The sequence below is a fragment of the Malurus melanocephalus genome, unplaced genomic scaffold, assembly GCF_030028575.1.
Source record: "Malurus melanocephalus ecotype Western Australia unplaced genomic scaffold, MMel_1.1 scaffold_253, whole genome shotgun sequence".
NCBI lineage: Eukaryota > Metazoa > Chordata > Aves > Passeriformes > Maluridae > Malurus > Malurus melanocephalus.
In genome coordinates, this window is record NW_026623485.1 from 292,774 (window position 1) to 313,148 (window position 20,375).

Consider the following 20,375-nt stretch of genomic DNA (forward strand, 5'->3'; position numbering starts at 1 on the left):
AGAATTTGGCGTGTGCTAACAATTCATTTTTCATCTCCGTTTCATTTCCATAGATAGAACAGGAGCATGAGCACAGCAGTACACAGAGCATGCTCTGTTTTAGGTACCTGACCTGGATGACTGGAGAAGCAGGATCTCAAAGTGTCTGCTCCTTTATCTGGACACAGCATATGATCTGTGCTGCACATCAGACAGGGATGCTTCTCTTCACTGTTCCTCAATTCTCACTGAAGTCTCCACATCCCGAGTAATCAGCACACTTCTCTACTGCTCCCCACAGCTCCTGATAATCTTGAACAAGAAAAAAAAGAGACAGCAAATATTGTATCCTTAACTATGRGGATTRTTGCATTTGTATTCACACAACTGACRAAGGAAGAGGAGAGGAATAAAAAAATCAACMCTGGACTCAGAGAAAGCTTCCATTTGTTTGCCAGAGGTTTTAGTGAAGATTTCAGGATGTTCTCACCGCTCACTGCAAGAGCAGGACACAGATTTTTATTTTAGGTGAACATGGAGCCTTAACAGTCTCCCTTTTCATGATGGTTGTTACCACAAAGGCAGGATCAGCGTGCACATTCCTGCAAATTTGAAGTTCAATACTGTCAAAATTCAAATTTGACAGTTCAATACTGTCCACAGAGCCTTCGATATTCCTTCCTCCAAAAATGCCAATCATTTCACCCAACTCTTGCAACTGGGAGGGCTTTCCTGTCATAAAAGGAGACACTACCTATGCTCAAATCGTTGACCCTTCTGTGTTACTGTAGAGGGTATTTTCTACAAGGCTCTGAACAAACTGCAGCAGGAGAATCTTGCTTGTGCTGAGTGATTTCAGAGTGCAAGAGACTGATAAATATATAGGAATTAGCCTTGGGCTCCAGTTGTAACATTTCTCTCCATAYTGAGAGGAAGATCCTGTGCCTGACAAAAGCAAAAATCCTGCAGGGAAAGTAGCTTTCTAAATCACCTTCGAAGCTGCAACTCAAGGAGTTCTGGGATTGACTACTGCAGCTAATGGGCACACAACAAAAGGCATGGTAGGTCCTGGGGCAAGTACAGATAAGCCCTTTAAAATACCCATGGGCCTTTCAGCTCTTTAACAGCATCTTGGTAACATTAATTCAAACCAAAACAGTTCCTCTAATCTACATTAAAATAGCTCTAATGCCACATTCCTACTGAAGGAAGCTATTTGCYTGATTTTCAGATAATTTTTTTCACSTATTTTTATGTGTCAAGATCAAACTCAGTTATGTCCTGATGAAACTTAAAAGTAAGGCAGGAGTTATTTGCTTCAGACCAGGGAGTATTCCTCTTGATTAAACACAATATGGAGTATGGAAAACAGATAACTATCTATTCTGAGTCTTGAATCCTTTGAGATCTGCCACAGCTCAAGCACTGGTAGTATCATCATGGGCAAGCTTAAAATTAAACAAATAAATAAATAAAAATCCTTTAAAGAAGGTTTTGTTTATGTTTATATCCTGTTGTCACCTACATGGGGATGCTGGACAAACCCAAAACCTGGGGCCTGTRTTCTACCCCAAGGTTAAAAAAGAACATTCTGCATTCTATACTTGCACACTTAAATGTTTTTTTAAATCTTACTGAAATCTTTAAACATACAGTTTCATCATTYTGAGTATTTCTATAGAAGACAATTAGAATATACAAGAAAGTGAATATATCTATAAATTATTTGGAAGAATACAACAGAGTATCATTCTCCTACTTTCTCAGGCATGCCTTCCCATATGAGAATCTTGTCTCTTAGCAAATAWATATCCAGGTAATTGTCCTCCTGGTGATGCAAGTGTTCCTTAATACTACAGGAAACATTCTGTTCCTRATGCTACTGATTGACAGACTCACAAAAAGCTAGGGGAAAACAAGACAATTACAACTGCTCTTAACTGTCTTTTTTGGACAATGCTATGCTTATTTTGCTCTTCAAATCTGAGATTTTTAGAGATAAATGTGCCTTAGAAAGTGTGTTTTACACCTGTAGACTAATTATTTTAGGTTGGTCTTTTCCCTTCCCATGAAGCCAACAGCACTCTGCCTTAAAGGAAACAAATGCTGCTTCCTGTACACAAAGCCATGTAAAATGGTGTTTCAGGAAATAATGGATTTTTTTTAACCTACAAAATAAATACCACACCCCAAACACACCCCCCAACTTGTTTTCACTTTGAGATTCATAGACTGCCTGCAGGTACTGCTGTCCTCATTCTGCCTCTGGGAAAGGTGATAAATCTTATCAAGAAGTAATTAGGACAGAGAGCAAACTGTGCTGTCAGCTGAGCCAAGGCAGATATACTCAGTTMGAGTTCCCTCTCCAACACTTCCCTCTTCCCACTGCCTACTTACCAACTAAACTGACCAAATGAGTCAGTCATTGCAACAAAATGATGTAATGCATAAAAACTTTGAACTAGTAACCTCCAATATTCTTTGAATGCTCTGGAATAACCTCTGCATTACTCAGGGAGCAGCAAGTACAGTTTGCTACTGCCTTGGTGACTCATGAAYAAAAAAACTAACTTGGCATCTCCTCCAGGTTGGTGTTACCCTCCTCCTCATGTTCTTCCATGACAAGCCAGTGTTTCCCAAAGTGGGCACGTAAGATGAGCACATCTGTGATGCTGGCTGCATCCCTGCTAGAACTGCCAGTGACTCATTCATGTGTGCTTCAATCAACCAGAGCTCCTGCTCTGTGCTCCTCTGTGTTTACACACACCTATCCATTGAGATGGGTGCATTCTGCCTTGGATATTTATCTGGCTAGCCCTCACCTGAAGGCAACCTGAGTGTCTAAGTTAAGCAGACTAGTCTCATGCTTCCTGGACGTGCTTTGTGTCCACAGATTTCCAGTTCCTCATGAAATCACCTGAATTACAAAAGCACTTTTCCAGTTATGAAGTCTTTGCTAGCTTCCTTCTGTAAAAAGGCAAATTTCAAAGCCTACCAGCTTGGGAGATGCTTCTGAAAGCTGTTCCTTCAAGTATTGTAGACTAACACCAGACCTACTCAAAATATCCGGGTATTTGTCAARGCCAAACATTCACCAAATTGTCTCTGACAGGTCTTTCTCTGCAGAAATTATCAAAAGAACCTTTTGGAAGCTTCTAATTTACTTAAAATAAGCACTAAATGCAGTCTAGAGACATCTGGCAGTGCCTAGGAAGGCAAGGCAKAAATAGCATCAAGAAACATAAGGTGGGATCACCCGCTGTATTTAACTGCAGATTAAAATGGATTCAGCCAACATTTAGCTGAATGTATCACTGGTAAAATATGAAAAGATGAGGACAGTTTGGTTTGGCCTTTGTTGTTTGGGTTTTGCCTTTTTTTTTTCTTTTTAAATAAAGACAGAACCGGTTCAAGAGTTGAGCATGAGAGAATTAAAATCTCTTAATTAAGTAAAGAATGTCAGCTACAATAGATGTTTGCCTCTTGCTAATGYAGAACTCCTTAAGCTGGTGTTTGTTTCAATCTCTACTGACAGTAAATCTCAATAAACAGGAATAAAGATTTATAGCTATTAAAACGTCAGTGTCATAAAACTTTATCTCCTACACAAAGCACAAAAGCAAAAGTTTGCCATCCTTCCTGGTTTTGACGCTGTATTAGCCTGGATGGAGCATCAAGACAAAAAAAAAAGACTGTAACTGCAGTAACCCCACCACAGTCCCATCAGGCAAGTTTATGTGAGGTAATCCTGTGCAAGAAGCTCTTATGAAAAAAGCAGAAAGAAAAGAACTCCCAAGAATACTCTTCTCCTCTATACAAAAATCAAGAGATTTTTAACTTCCAATCACTAAAAATTTAACTCGAAATTGTAAACAGCTTTCACAAAAAATGCCTGGCAGAAAGCATCTTAGTATTTGCTGAATTCTAACATAAAAATGCATTTACTTTAAAGCTAAATACTAGGAAGCTGACAAGAGCAGGGTACAGGACAAACTGTGCTGTTTTGCTCACCAGCTCCAGTAAGCCCAGTGTGTTATTTCTCAACAACACAGGCCCAGATCTCTTAAATCTGAGGTGAGATTAAAARGAATTAGCTTGTTCAATTAAGAAAAGGAACCTGCTGTCCTCTATGCAGCTGGGAATTGGTGTGTATTTGGACAGCARACCTGGGTTAATGCTTCTCTAGCTTGTACGATTTGTACAGTTACAGAAGAATGGTCAATAAACTTAAATGAACAAAGAACAAATATTAATGGGTAAAAAAAATTCACAGTTTCTTACACTGCTGAATAAAGCACCCTCACTACTGCATGGGCTCTTTGTAAACAGGCAGAGACATCTTGGCTGACACATCCGTGGTTCCCAACATCTCTGAGTCACGAGTGAAGTTACAGCTCCTGCACAGCCCTGATATCCGGTGTTTGCAGCAGGGCTGTGGGGGCAGACTAAGAAGGGAGAAAGGCAAACAGCTGAGCAGTGAATTCTCCTCTGATCTGTACACACTGGGCCCTTTGCATCGCCTCCTGGTCAGACAGGACAACTCCAGGCTCTCCATCACTGAGCAGCTCCAATTTTTGCCTTGTGTTAGTGTGAATCTGTTTCTCTTCTTCAATGGTAGATTTGTGGACTTCTATTTTCTTATCCTTAAAGATTCAGTTAGCCTGACAGTGCTTCAGCTTCATAAAAATCAGCTCAGGGTCTTTGTACTGCTGGTCCTTTACAGGCATGACCTCATTTTAGAAAACATTGGAGGAGGCAAATATTTGAAGTACACCTTGCCATGCCAATTTTCAACAGAACAGATGTTCATTAAYCCACAGTGACTGTTCTTTACAGAAYCTCTCCATTCCCTTAGTCTCTCTGCTCAGTAAGCAGCAGAAATGGTTTGCTGCCAGAACCACTAGTGGCTCAGTAAGCATTCCAGCTTTCCCACTCAGCATTCCGAGCAGAGGAATCAGCCACWGAGGGTTTTTTCCTTTCCTCTGATTAACACACTCATACGAAAGTTTGCACATGGAGAGCACTGCACATATTTTGGTACAACAAAAAACATCTGGCAAGCAGAGGCTGGAGCAATGGAAATCACCTTATTGGTTCTAAGGAAGACAAACGACAAAAGAGGCCACGAGGTGATGACATTCCTGGAGTTAACACATTCAKSACAGCAAGGGAAAGCTGCAAAGTAAACTTGAACTGCCTGCTGTGACAGCTCCAGAAGCTTTTTGCTGAGCCCAATGCAAATAACTGCTCTAACTTCCTAGCAGCACCACAATGAATAATGGCAGTAATTGCCTAAGAACAGAAAGAGGGAGTCTCTCCATTGCTAGTAGCAATATAGGAGTAGATATTCTGGACCAAAAAAAAAAAAAAAAATCCATCTAATTCTGTGATTCTGTGTCTTGCCTAAGGGAGGTCCCAATACCAACTTCCTTAAAAAAGGATGTTCCAAAAGAAGCCCTACAGGTTATAGCCCTGTAGGTAATTTACAGAGAGAGCTAACCTGGTTATCAAATTTCCTTTGTGCAATTCCYCATCACTTTCAGCCAAAAAGGCCAACACCCACTGTACTCTCAGTGATCCCCCTGGCTCCAATGCCTCTGTCATGTGGAAAAATCACTGCCACCATTTACCAGAGCCTCTTAAARGTCCAGCTCCCACTTCATAACCTAGGCCAGTATCTGAGTTAGCAGTGTCATGACTAGGGAAAATTAATCCTTCAGCAAGGAGAATCAACAGGTGRCCAYAGGAGGGGACTGCTGGTAMAAAAGGATCAATCAAAAGTGGAAAYTTCAGTACTCAAGAAAYCCTCTAATGTGGGGTTTAGAGAACAGCCTCTCTCAGCTGCAGGTAAGATACAACAGGGGTATATGGCTCAGCAAGCTGCCCTCCTATCCTTCCTTCCTGCTCTGAAGGATATTTCTCCAGGAATTCTGCTGGCTAGTTATAATGGCTTTAAATACACACAACTGCAAGAGTCTATACTAATAAAAGAATTGCTAGTCTTTCTGAGACAGGCATAATCCTTTGAAAAGGACTGTGGGCAGACTGCACATCACTCCTACCAACACCAAGCACTTGTGGACTGTCCCCTCTGATACAACTCCTGGCAGTGAGAGCCCTCAGAAGGATGGCAGTGCCCTGGAAATGATCTAAGCCAAATTTGAAGCAGCCTTGAAGAATCCATACGACACAATCTTTGCCACTCCATTAAATACAGCTGAAGTGCAACAGMATTTTCCCAGGTTCCACCAAAAAGCAGTCCTAAAAGTGACACCTCAGCTCAGCTTTTCTCTCATTTCTGTTTTGTAGTCTAGTTTCTTCAGAGACAGCAGTCAGATCTAACATACTTAAGAGGAGTAGCCTCTTCTGAATCCTATCCAACCTGAAATACTGGCTTTGTTGGCCAGAGGCCCAGGTGAGGCTGTAACTGTGACACTACATGCAATACCTTTGCTTAACCCTTTCCCTCCCAAATTGCCAGAATATATTTCAGCTATTTTGACATCTTAGCAACAAAGATCACTTCATATACAGCTTTTTATTTCACTTTCCATTTGAGCATGCCTAATACGCTGCTYTGCAGCCACTACAAGCAGTGCAGTCCCTTCCAAGCTGTGAGTCAGAGGCTTTGTCTTGCAAGGGCTCAGTCTCTGCAGAGGCCCCAGGGCCAGAGGCTGCTGTGCCAAGTGCCTCCAGCCTGTGCTGGGGAGGGGCTCAGCAGCACCCTCACCTTTGGCCAACTGCTCACTCTGTTCCACCCTTCCTGACTCAACCTCAAAGTACAGCCAAGTGAACAATGTCCTTCTCCTTTCCTTGTCCAAATAGGAGTCTGGAGGATTACACACACACAGAATCCAGGTTATTTGAACAGACTTATTTTCAAACAGAGAATMCTGTAACTTCATAGCAAAGTGTTCATAAACATTTCTTCAGCCATGCCACAGCTAGCTGACTGAAAAAAAAACCAAAAAAGTTAAACTAAATGTTCAAACAAATTCCTGGGATACATCAGCAGCTGGGTYTGACAGTTGTGAAACTCATTGTCTTTAAACACAGCAGCTTTCTAAAGAGTTTCTGTCCTTAGCTCATTATCYGGAAAAACATTTTCTTCCCATATTCGGGAAGAAATTTTAAGAAGGCTTCATTTGCCATAAAAAAACCTTACAGTAATACATGTAATTCCTCATGCWAACATTCTTAGAAAGCAACTCTTCAGAAATTAAACATTGTGTTGGTTATAAGTATCATGAAAGGAAACAATGCATATGTATTATGGAGAGGGTCACATCTGGAAAAATGAAATTTGAGCAAGCTGAACAAAGGCGCTTCTAAATCCTTCCCTTTTCTTGTGCTYAGTGCACATTGGATTGTGTGACAATTTACAGTGGGAGAGATCTCACGAAGTCTCTGGTCCAACACCCTTCTCCAGGCAGAATCACCAGCCACTAGGTCAAACCAAGTTCTTCAGGCTTGAAACCCTCCATGGGCACAGACTGTACAACCTGTTTTAATGCTTCACTGTGAGAAAGTACCCCCGCTACACATACCCATGGAAATGCATGTTTTCAACCACAGAAGTTCTTTTTCTGACAATTTCTTCCCTTCGTTTCCTAGCTGTCATAGTAACATACTCAGATCCCTGCTCTCATCTCGCTCCTACTTGCCCCCTCATTCCTTTTGCTCACCCTTGACTTCTCACTTCCACCACACCATCCCCCACACCTTAAACATCTTCCTGCCTTTTGCTTAGAAATGGTCGTGGGATTTTAAATCTTTTTAGCAATAAGAATGCCTGCAGGTGCATGCAAAGAAAGATCCCRCRTCACCWTTCCGCTTGAATTCCTCAGTGCAAGATGAAGGATGGCCAGAACTTTTCCATTCTGCAGGTAACTGCATTCACTGCAGTCTCTCCTTCCTCATCCCAAAGCATTCCCCAGGGTGTCACAAAAAATCTCCCATAAGCAGACAATGAACAGCAACTACCATTGTCTTCAGCTCCTGCCCTGGAGTGTACCAGAGCAGAGCAGATGAAGCCAAATTCTACTGTGAGACAATACTATCACAACTCCTGTGCCATGTGCCAGCTTCTACAGAACTTCAGGCAGATGGCAGATGTGGTCCAGCTGTGCAAACCATCCCTGAAGGAATTCCAGATGAATAGTGGCATGAGGAAAATCCTGACAGATTGCTTCCCCACCCAAGGGGAAAAAGATTTCAACAACAACAGAAAAGATTACAGACTGGGATATCCCAGCTGCCTTAAATCTGACTTGAGCAGTCAAGTCTTACTTCGGGTGACTCAGGGTTACTCAGCTATCAGGACAAATTATCAAATCAACCCTTTCACTCTGACACCAAGAAATAATGACTCTCGTGACATTTCTTCCTGTTCACTTGCTTGCCAAACAACCTTGTTGATATCTTCTTTTATGTAACTTTTATTGCATAGAATATTCTTAGGCATCTCCATTATGGAGCAGGGGAAGGATTCCTTTGCCCCGAGCAGCAGGAAAAATATCAGGTAATGAACTGACCATAAACTCATTCCCTGTCTCTTTGCACCACTGGGGGAGGAGGTAAGCTGAGAACGAGGGAGGGGTGGGAGAAAGGTGTTTTTAAGGTTTTATTTTATTTCTCATTACCCTGCTCTTGATTTTTTTAGTAATAAATTCAACTRATATCTCYAATTCAAGCCTGTTTTGCCTGGGACAGTATTTGGTGAGGRACCTCTCCCAGTCYTTRACTCATGAACCCTTTGTTATATTTTCTCTCCTCTGTCCAGCTGCCCACTRTGGAGGGCAGTGGTGGAGAGGCTTTGGTGGGTGCCTGGCATCCAGCCAGGGTCACCCTGCTACTGTCAGGTATCACACAGCCATTCTTTCACAAGCAAACAGGTAGGGAAGGCACTATCCCTAGGACACTTGCCAATATTCTTCTTCTTGAGCACCCTACAGTGAGGCTGCCTACTCAAAAAACAGTTTGTCCCTACCTGGCAGTGTGCTCTAATATTCTACTGTAAATTTTATTTTACACCAAGCATGATTTTTTTAAAATAATGCATAACACCATACCCGACTCCATCCCTGCATTCTGCTTCCAACAGAAGCCAGCAAAACACGTTAGAAATAGGGCAGAGGAACCTTCAACTTCTGTCCATCATCTGTTAGAGATTCAGCAGTTGGCTCCAGTGCCCTGTCACAGATGACAGTATGATGGTTGGTTTCCTGCTCCAAGCCCTCTTCCTCCTCCTCCTTTCTTGGACACAAAGRCACAGGACATGCTGGACCAGCCCCTCAGCCACCAGGAGCTCACCCTGCCCTGAAGGAGCACCTTTGCTGGTGACTCCACTGAAACACGCGCTGCTTAAAGCCACRTGTTCCTCAGCCTGTGTTTGTTTTAAAATAGCCCATAACCAGCTCATTCTACAAACTGAATCAAGAACCTCCACACCTTAAATCATAAAGCATATCCTCCACTAACTCCTGGAAAAATGCCCAGAAAGAAARCTAAAAAGCCTGAAAACATCTGATTTGCTGACTGCTGAAATCTGCTGCCTAAGTTCCTGCTTAGCACTCGCATGGGTGCCTCACTCCAGCAGAAGGAACAGCATCCTAACCCATTGTACTTAGAGTAATTAGATGGCTGTTCCCACCAACACAAGAATACACTTCTATACTTGAATGAGTTGAACTAAAAAAGTAAACTATTTTCTTTCCTTCCAACCAATAACAGCAATCACAAACAATGGCTGTTGCCATTTCTCAGAGTAATTTCTGTAAAAGCAAAACTGTAAGAATATCAAAACTATCAATGTACATTAACTCAATGTGAATGTAATATTTTAAAGTCAATACATTGACTACATTGACTACTCTACAGTGCAAAGAAAGTAATTCCAGTGGCCTCTGCTTGCTTTTGGAAGCAGAGGAACCGCAGTGCAGGTAACACAAGCTGAGGCATCCATGGAAAATCAGTGTAAGCCAGGCCCTTGCAATGCTGAGCTGAGAATTGGCTTTACCACTCAGAACAGTGAGTCAGCCCAACAGCCCTCCACAGCCAGTGGCTCAAACTGGGGCAGCTGCCAAAAACAAACAAAAAGTAGAAGGGTACACTGGCTCTGATCTCTGCACAAGGCAAATGGAGAGAGAAAGGTGACTACAATGATGAAMGGAACAGGAGCTCATGAGGAGAGACAGATGGGGCTGGGATTTCCATCAGAAGCAGAGAATTGGAAGGCTTACAACCCAGGTTAACAAAACTCATAAAGGCAATAAACAAGCTGAACATGCAGCTCTCACCATGGGTAACTTGCCAGACTCTGTAATTGTAGGAACAGGGGTTCCTGCAGAAACTAACAGCAAACTGGGTTAGAGTAGATTAAAAAAAAACCCTTTTTTACACTGTGAGCAAGAAGCTCACAGATCCTGCTACCACCAGAAGTTGTGGAGGCGGCTGCACTCCGCAGGTTCAAAATGGGACCARAGGCATGGAAAAACTGATCTGTAACCAGAAAATACAGGAGCAGGCAGGGACAGCTGTGGCCTCTGTGGGAGTGCAGGAACACTGGACCACAAAAACAGTAGGCTTGTAAGCTTTCCTCAAAGCAGCCCTTGCTATTGCTCCCTCAGGAGTTCAATTACTGGCCTAGCTGGACTGTTGGTCTGACCCATAAGGGCATTTCTCATGCTATATTTATTCCCCCACACAAATTTCTTGGCTTTCATTGGATTCAAAGCCAAGCAGAAGACTGAAAAGCAGAACTTCAGTTAGTGCGCTGTCTAGATATTCATGCACGCACACACAAGATCCTGACTGGATGTTACTTTCATTACGCATATTTCTGGATTATCTTTCTTTTCCATTGAAATGTGGGCTGTCTTTTGGGAGCCAGCCATCTGCCTTCAGGAGACAATGCCATTGAACTGCTGTCAGCTGCTGCACTGGAACACAATACCATCTGACAGACAAGAAAAACAATTCTTAACGTATTTACCACGAATGTTCCAGAGGTTAGCACCAGTGTTAGTTGCGTGTGTTAGACAAGAAAATTCTCTCTTACACTGCAATCAGCTTGGGAAAAGCTAAAAATAACATAATTGCAAAGTACTGCACAGCCACCCTCCTGCACGTGAGCATTTCTGTATGTGACACTTATTTTCAAAGTTATAAAAAGAGTATTTAAGAGAAATCATCAACCCATCAGCAAAAAAATCTGTCCCCTGCATAAGCCCAGAATTCTGCATTGATACGCAGAGAACATCTTTCCCTGCTAAAGTGTGGGAATAATAAAGTAACTTGTAGAATAGGCCTKTATTATTAAAAATCATTTAATAGCAAAAACTTCATGGAGGCTTTACTTTGAAACTTGCTTCCAACARGAACAGAAAACTTGGGAGAYCAGACTGGAATTAGAAAGTGCCTGCATGACTAGTCTGAGATTGAGCCACATACCTTTCCTTCCTCAAAAGACTATTTTGATAGCAGACTTGGTTCAGCTTATTTACAGGTTTGCAGGTCACTTTTTAACTTGTCAAAACATATGCCAGGCATGTGTGCGGCAGCCAGATAACTTATAATTTAAGTAATTTCTGAAAACAACATGCAGAAACAAACATTTAATGCAGATGATTATCACTTATACTTTGATTTTGGCTTCATACTACTATCTTTGCATCACTGTATTTAATTACACTCCACATTTCCTTCATGAGTCATCGTTGCATAACAAACCTGATAGCCACTTTATGGGTGTGTTGCAGGTTTGCACAATTAACTGAGTCTATTGGACTGGAAATGACGATTTGTATTAACTGAAAAGATCATGTGGCTGCACAGTTTGTGGGTGTTGGTTTATTAGAATGGAAAGTGCCAATTAGAGAAGGAGAAAACAAAGACAAACTAATTATGTTTTAAAGAGAAGTACCTACGACTTCCTGGAAATGCTAAAGTTTATCTGGGACAGGATTCCCAGGTACTAAATTACAAAGAAAATTATTCTTACTGTGTTCATAAGCACATAAGAATGGCAAAGGAGGAAGTACAGCAATGGAGGGAGCAAAAAACACAGAGAAACCCAGAACAGGACAAGTTTCCATGCCAAGGCTGCCACCACCACCCTGCAGCCGCTGCCCAGCAAAGTCTGCACACAAAGTTAGTCACACAAACTGCAGCAGGGACCCACTGGGGACCATCAGCTTTGTCCTGAGGCCACAACACTCAACAGATCCCAGGAGGAAGAGAAGACATTTCCATCAATAAATACCAGCTCCCAAAACTGCAGCGACCCCACAGAGGATGGAAGAGAGTGAAGTCTCAAGAAGACAGCAATTTCTAGATTGTGGGTGCAGGGTTTTTGGCCATGCAGGTGCAGCCTCACCACCCAGACCCTGCACCACTGCTCTCCCTGCAGAGCTRTTTCCAGCCATGCAACCGGAATATTTTTCTCCTCTCCATATTTTAAGCTCAACAGCAAATTCAGTTTGATCATACTTTACTCTTCATACCTACTTTCAACAGCTCCACCTCATTACCACAAAACTTTACTAAAAATAAAAGCATCAGATGCCTCCAAACTGACTAAAGATCATATATTCAGCTAAGGAACTCACACCATTTTGATTAACAATTAGAAGGTGATGCTTATGACAGAACAAAYACCATGTAATTTAAGTGTGCTAAAAACTGAAGGTCATTACTCAAAATTCCTATGAATTATTCTGCAATGTATGTAAACCCAAGAAATTTCATAAATTAATTATTGGTTTTAAATTTGTTAAATTTCAACAGAAGTGAATTTAGCTTAGTGCTTGAAAAAAACACTTGGTGTAGTTCAATGTGGTAATTAAAGAAGGACAAAGTATTTTTAGGTGGGTTTTTCCAGAGGGTGGAGGGAGGAGACTACACAGAATCAGATTGTTCCCTTAATTTGTATTTTTATAATCTAGAGACAACATTTTAAAACACTTCAAAACAAAAAATATTTTAAATATCTATCAGCTATTTAATTCAAAGAGYTGAAATTCACATATGTTGATAAATTGATTTCCCCAGCAAAATCATTAGGTTTTGTAGAGGGTCATTCAAAAAAAAATCAGAAAATTAGTGCTTTATTAGTAGGCAGTAGGCATAAATATGCACTCAAGTAAGTAAGCATCACACTCTGGAATTAAAGCTTAGGGTTAGGGTCATTCATAAATAGACATTAAAACACGTCAGATCTTGACATGACAAAAAAAAACAGAAGCAAGCTCACCAGCACTGTCTCAATTTGTTGGGGGTGTCTGTGGTACAGGATGAGTAGTGCAAATACAAACACACATCTCAAAATACAAATGCTCAGCAGACAGTTGTGTCCCCTTCCACATGCCCTACATAAGCAGAATCTTAAAGATGAATAAAATTAACTTTACACTACTTGGGAGTCAAGTTACAAAACTATTAATTTCTACAATGATACCCTTGGAACTGTTTCCAAATCCTACTTCTATATATACAGCTTTTCCACTGAAATTATTGGTTCAGAATGAGAACCAGATGAGCTCTACTTCCACTGTCCTTCCTGCTCAGTCTGCTCTTACCTCCCTGGCTCACCAAAGCCACTCACTATTCCACCTTCAAATCTTRTAAAATCTGTGGAATCTCCTTACCCTGCTTTCAGAGGTCTCAAAAATATCCATGTGATACACACGGCATTCTCAAGCTTCCATGGGATATATAGATATAGATACAGATATAGATATATATATATATATAGATATAGATATAGATATAGATATAGATATATATATATATAGATATATATATATATATATACACACATATATATAAACAGCCTGCTGTACTTCTAGAAGGCGGTCAGTTTTGCTAACTCTTTCTTCTGTAGAGATCATAAGCACAAATATTGACATTTTTGGGGGAATCCATTCAGGGCAGGTAGCTCAGGGTGCAGCTACAGTTCAGATTGAAGTCTGGTGGCCAGAGCTCCAAGCAAGAAGTYATGAACTGCTGAGCTTTTGCATAACAAAGGATCTGGGGACCTATGGCCYRGCCAGGTGAGGGACACTCAGAGAAGGCMRCACAACCCTTGACTTTTTGTGTRCTTAGACTGTAGGGTATAAAAGCCSGGGGTTTCTTTTCTTCAGGGTCCCTCCTCAGAGGCACCAGCTCAGGCTGTTATTTTGTTAATTAATTATTTCACCAAAATTAAATTATTTCACGGATCAGGASGTCTGAGACTCTGTGATGGGAAACCTGGTGTGGCTGTGTCAATGATGTGGCTGTGTAGCTGCAAAGGGGCCTTGGGTCCTGCTCAGGTGGTGTGAGTGTGACTGCCAGTGCCTCCTGGATGGTCAGACAGTGGAATTTCCTTAACATACTCTATTGGCAAACTATGTTATCAAAAGAATAAGCTATGGCATTTTATCTTTAATAGCTAAAAATGATAGAACATGACACAGAGAAATAAAGAGCTGACTCCTACCAGTTTCCAATTCCAGTGAAGACTATCTAATTAGGGCTGTAAAAGACTGATGACTTCTAGGCTTGTCAATACAACTACACAGCAGTTGTAGATGCCAGCAATACTCAGGTATTTTTCAAGAGTTCCTGTTTGGTTCTGAAAACAAGTCTCTAGTTTTGAAGAGACACCTCAACCTGCRAAATACTGTGTGAATGCACCCAAGAGTTGTCAGACCACTTAACTTTGCCACAAAGACAAATTCTACGTATGYAGTGAGTGTAGTGAGATGACCATGACAAAAACAGCATGTTGAAAAAGATAACAGAACATATMATGTTCTTGTGAAGGCTGAAAAGGAACTTCAGTGGTGCTGGAGACCCTAACACTGCATATAGGTGGATTCCAAGAACTTTCCCCAAACTGTGGTTAGGCACTACACTACAGTTGTGTGAAATACCGTGCCTAAAGGGCACAAAAACACAACTGAGCCGTCAGCTGACAACAAGCCCTCTGGCTCTTTAAGGAAGGAGATGGGATTCCACAGGGTAGTTATACWGAGATTTGAGTCAGTGCCTCTGCTGATGTGCCCAGCATCCTGYTCCAGTGGGACATTTCTCAGCACTGCCCTAAAAGCATACAATGCCTTAACAGCACACAATCTAACGGATTAAGTGAGCTCCGGGTATTTCACCAAACTAAAGCTCGGCTTCCTGATGACCAGTTTAYATGCACAGTTCATATGCCCGAGAGCAAGAATTAACTCAGTTTGRGAGGACTGTGCAACAACATCTCTAGAGCAAGAGGAAGGAGGTAAACTTTCTGTGAGATGTTCAGATTTTACAGAATGGAGGGATGGTAAAAAAACAGATGTGGCTGTGGCCATTTCTGGGAAACACAAGTGTGAACAACCAGCTATTTTTAATTTATCAAGTTCCATTCCAGTCTAAGCTGCTACAGACTCTSTGTCAATATTTGTGTCCTTTTTTGATCTCTTCCCTCACTCGGCTTATGCTTATGTGCTGAAAAAGTCTGAGCACATGATTACCCCATTCAGGCAACATGCCTTTGAAATGGCTTTTTAATCTAGACTCTCCACTCCCTGACAGACTGAATTTTGCAGTATGTCTGTGTTCRCTGTCTAGACACTTGAATATGCTAACCTCTAATTTAGCCCTCCTTTACTGACCCATGAGTTTCCTCCCTTCTGTGGGTCTTCTGGCTAAACTGGAAATGCAAGACACTCATTCTGCCCTACACCTGGCTGGTGCAACTGCATTCATACAAATCTGACCAGCAAAGTATGCACATGTTCCTCATTCACAGCAACAAGGAATCCTTAAACTGAAAAAGCTTTGTAGCACTATTCTAATCCTGTTCCCTTCTTCACAGTCTCTAGGCTCAAGGACACAGTCCTTTCCTGAAAGGATTCAGGATACAACTGCAGAGACAAGGGCCTGAGCTGAATCTTGTAAGCAGAAATAAATCATTGTATACCCAGTTATGTACACTGAAAATGACGGMAGAGTCTGACTGAAATATAAAAGGGAATAAAAAATACAGATCTATTCCAACAGCAGCTATACTGCCCCAAATCCCAAGGTCCACCTAATCCAATATACCCCCAGCATGGGGAAAAAAAAGGCAACAAATGTTTAGGGCAGTGGGCAACTTCCTCTCACAATTCCCAGCAGTCACTTTCCTGAGAGCCTTAATGGAGTTTTCTTTCATCAGACTTTCTGTGACTRGTTTTTGAAGCAAGTAAAACTTCTGGTATTTGCAGCATTCAGACAGAGATGTAATCAAGGTACACAGACAAGAACTCACAAAAGCCATGCTGTATTTCCACTTTTAGATARTATGTTTGCATCACAAACCACTTCCACATGCCTGAAGCATAAAAGATTTGCTATCTATGTCAGCTTCTACAGATGGCTTAAGAGGCAAATTAGCATTATCCAATTGCTTTAAAGTCTTGTATAGGGACAATTCACACAAAGACTGAGTAATGGCCCCTGTTCAAAGCTGAATTTCAGCATCAGGTCTGTACAGTTGCATCGGATGTTASCCTTATTATGCCAGAGTCTGCACCGCTGATCTGTGAAGACTCCTTGAACTCACTGTCTCCACCCCTTCCCTACRTTTCTCTGTCCCAAAGGAAGCACCACAGGACACCATACGGCATCCCCTCCACAGTAAGAATAGAAGTGTAAAGGCTAACTGCTTGTAATTTGCACAATATTCTTCCACTCATGTACCAGCACATCAGTTTACAGCACTGCACCACGATCTCCGACTTCTTGTCAAGTCAGTGAGATTACAGCAATTCTAATGTGTCCCGTATCTGTTGTTTTTTCCCCTTCAATTAACATGCTTAACGTGATTTCCCTCAGTTTAGGGTGGTATATGTTCAAGACTTGTATAACTAAGAATTTTATTATCTGCATAGTTTGCTTACATTATCATGTCAGAGTGTCACCARAGTCCTTAACCTCASCATTYGTATGTAGATCCACTCTGCCAGATTACCACAAAACAGAACAGAATGTAAGTACCTGARTAAGATAAAATGCAACCACATAAGCATTGCACAGTTTAACTCCTACTGTGCACAATTTGATTCTGCTTGAGGCAAAGGCTGTAATTTTTAAGAAAGACTAAGAGCCACATGATAACTCAYTTCTTTTGGAAGTCAGCATCCAAGCCAAGGCCAATGCCTTGAATTTTAATTGGTCGAATAATGACAGAATTCAGGACTTCTCATGATGGAAAGACTTATTCATAAACCACCTTCTGCATTGTGTTTTGCTACGTTTGCTTATCCCTGGCAATGCCTTACTAAAGGGTTCATAAAAGCTRCATTTGAAATAACTTCTGACACATGATCCTGGCTCTGCAGAAGCACCTCTGGAGGTGCAGCAGGAGCGTATCCACACCACYCTCACTCATACAACTAGTCATGCAAAAACTGACACCACAGCATCCAACTTGCACTTTGTTTACCTCTCTTCAGGAAAGCTTTTCCTCTCTGATGATTGACCACAATTACCTTTTCTAGTCATTAACAAGGCCAAAAAGAAAAGTGTCTAAGCTACTCATTCCCTTTCAGGTAACCAGACAAGGAGGCATGCTTACCAGAGAGCATGGAAAAAAAAACCCCAAGCTTCCTGCTCAAGAGCATCTACCTAAAATAAGTATGATTAAGCAATAATACAGCAGCAGCTACTGTAAAACAAAACTGTTGTTTATGGAAGTTGTCGTAAAAAAAAATCACAACAATCTCAAGAATGACTGTAGAGAAGTTTTATATGACATTTTTCCACTAAGTCTTTCAGTATGAAGTTTTTCGTAATTTTCTAGCTTCCTAAAGAGATTTTGCCTTTTCCTTCTCCAGCTGCTGCTTTACATATATGCCTTTCTCCTCTCAAAACAAACAGAAGTAGCAACTGAAAATTTTATGTGTTGTAAACAGAAATATGAAGGGGACTGAGATCATTGAAAAGGTACAGGCTGCAAAGCAAGCTTGAAATAGGGCAATGGATCTCTGGGATTCCCTCTACAAAGAGAATCCTTGAATGAAGGGTAGTATCATAAATGAAAGTCCATGCTATTCCTTTTTGCACAGAATTCAGACATTTCACTTATTGAATACAGACAAGTCTGCTATCCATCTCCAAACCTGGGTACAGGAGATGTTTAAGGCCTCTTGTAATGCTACCTGAGCTTGTTTTTTCAGCTGTTATTAGTATTGTTATTAGTATTGATGACCCACAGTGTTGAAGACTACTTAGGAGTTAGTCTTTAGGGCACTAAGCAAATTACAAAAAGTGGTTTACACAGGCCTACAGAACTATGAGGTGGTTGCAAAGGGAGAGAAATGGGAATGTAACTGATGGTGCAGAACTGAATTTCCTTTTTCCTCGTCAGCACAGAAACTACTGCAAGTAACACCATCATTGAACACTTTTATTCAGTAGAACAATCAGAAATTTAAGAGTTTTAGTGAACAAAGACCATAGGTAAACTTAGTTAACAGTAAGAGATAAAAATGCCATACAATTACATGCACATGAACTAACTCCTAAATTATCTAACAGAATAAATTCAAGCCTGCTGATAGAAGAGGCCATAGGGTAAYATCTGCAGGGAATGCCAGAAAGACCTTACCTGAGAATCTTTGATCCAGGAACAAGTAAAGAAGCCAAGTATCCATTTTTCCTTCTGTTCCACTATGGAGGCACTACAGGAATTTGTCCTACTGAGGCCGTATCACAACTCTCTGTGAAAAATGTTTTAAAGACAAGTTTGTCCTTTGTATCCACTCACTACATTTATAGCTGTTTGCACTATCAGTCAGTATGTGCATCAATGCACTAGAATTAAAAAAAAAAAAATTAAAACAAATTTTTTAATTAAAAAAAAAATTCTTCTCAGCACATGTATGCAACCAGGACAATTTGAACTTGAGATAACTCATGTTGCATGGTCAGCTTAGCCACAGAAACAATTAGTCATGGTCTTCAAGTCCAGAACAATAGAAGTACAGCAAATASTTGGAAGCAGTCTTTGAGCACGTACAGTTCAGCACAAGCCACTGCCACCAGCCTGTCCAGAACACAAACATCCTGCAATCTCAGTGTTAACTGTGCCCCAATTCATCAAAATCACAAACCCGCACTTGTCTGCTCCCCTCCTTCCTTTTGATGGCTTCTACTTCCCCTTATATTCTTTTCCCTTTCTCTCACCTGCATAACATGTCARCTTTAGAGGATTTGTTCATCATTTCTAACACTGCAAATCACTCCTAGTTTATAAACCTGCCCCTTCTTCTCACATCACCTGTTACAGCAGTACAATAGTTCTTGTGATAAAAACACTCAGTAAGAGATCATATGGTCCCTAATAAGGGTAGATAGGGGGCTTTCACCAGAGGTCAACAGAAACCCCAAAAAGAAAACAGGAGAAGTCAGCTGCAGACATGGACCACATCATGCAGTGAAATGAAGCATTCTTCTTTCCTAAAATATCAGTATCTCTTTAGTTCAAAGGCTATAGATAGAAGACACATTTGGTAATCTTGTTAGTAACTCTCAGTGCTGGGACTCCCTCATTAATATTTCTTTGCCCAACAAAGAAATTATCACACTGAACAGCAAAACTGACCAAAAGCCTGATTTGTATTGTTTCTGCTATAATGAATAGCATCACCAGCAAATGGTCACAGAAGTCTTTTAGCAGCAGCTTTCACCATGAATCCTAGTGTTCTGACAACTGTGCTTTATTTTGCCACCATAAATCTACATCCAGATACAAAATACTGTTAAATCTGTGACTGTTAAATCTATCTACCCTTAATTTCTCAAGATGCCAAATAAACCATTACACGAGAAGATGAATTTATTTCAACACAAATACGCCTATTTCAAGAACAATGACATTCACACGACCAATTCCTACAACAGTGAAAAGTTTGGTATTTTATCTCATTCCCGTAATACCGAAGGACAGGAACTTCCTGTGAGTGCAAAACACTCCGTGTGGGCAAGGCCYGGCCCCACCTCATCGCCCGGACCCGTTTACGAGAGAAAATGATGCGGCAGCGACGGGGAGAAGCGCGGGGAGCCAGTGCCGCCCCTCGGGAGCCGGGCCGGGAGAGCGAGCGCTCCCTGCTGCCGGCGGGACACGGCTCCGAGCCCGGGGAGAGCGGAGGGAACCTCCCGCCACAGATGGGCACTGGGGTGGCCTGACCGCGGCGGGAACGGGAGCGGGATAGGCCAGGGGAGAGCGGAACGAGAGACCGCCACCCCAAAAAAAAAGGGGCAGAAGCGGGGAGCAGCGGGCAGTTCTCCTGAGGGATGGCGCATCGGCCAGGGAAAGGCAAAGAGAGGGCCAGGGCAGGGCAGGACGCCGAGCGCTGGCGAACCGAGCAGCACTGCTTCAG

The 20,375-nt window shown here is 41.6% G+C and overlaps 1 long non-coding RNA gene across 3 annotated transcripts in view; it reads right to left on the reverse strand.

The window, feature by feature from the left end:
- The window catches only part of LOC130579076 (uncharacterized), a 45,325-nt gene extending 26,534 nt beyond the window's left edge, over window positions 1-18,791 (reverse strand). Inside the window, exons 1-2 of one of the 3 annotated variants that reach the window (XR_008965947.1) lie at window positions 18,602-18,791; window positions 113-291 (exon numbers count right to left, since the gene is read on the reverse strand). This is a non-coding gene — a long non-coding RNA (uncharacterized LOC130579076). Of the gene's footprint in view, window positions 1-112; window positions 292-3,990; window positions 4,241-4,260; window positions 4,831-18,601 lie in introns of those variants that run through there. The other 2 variants (XR_008965949.1, XR_008965948.1) reach the window with 2 other exon arrangements.
- Window positions 18,792-20,375: the final 1,584 nt, after the last annotated feature.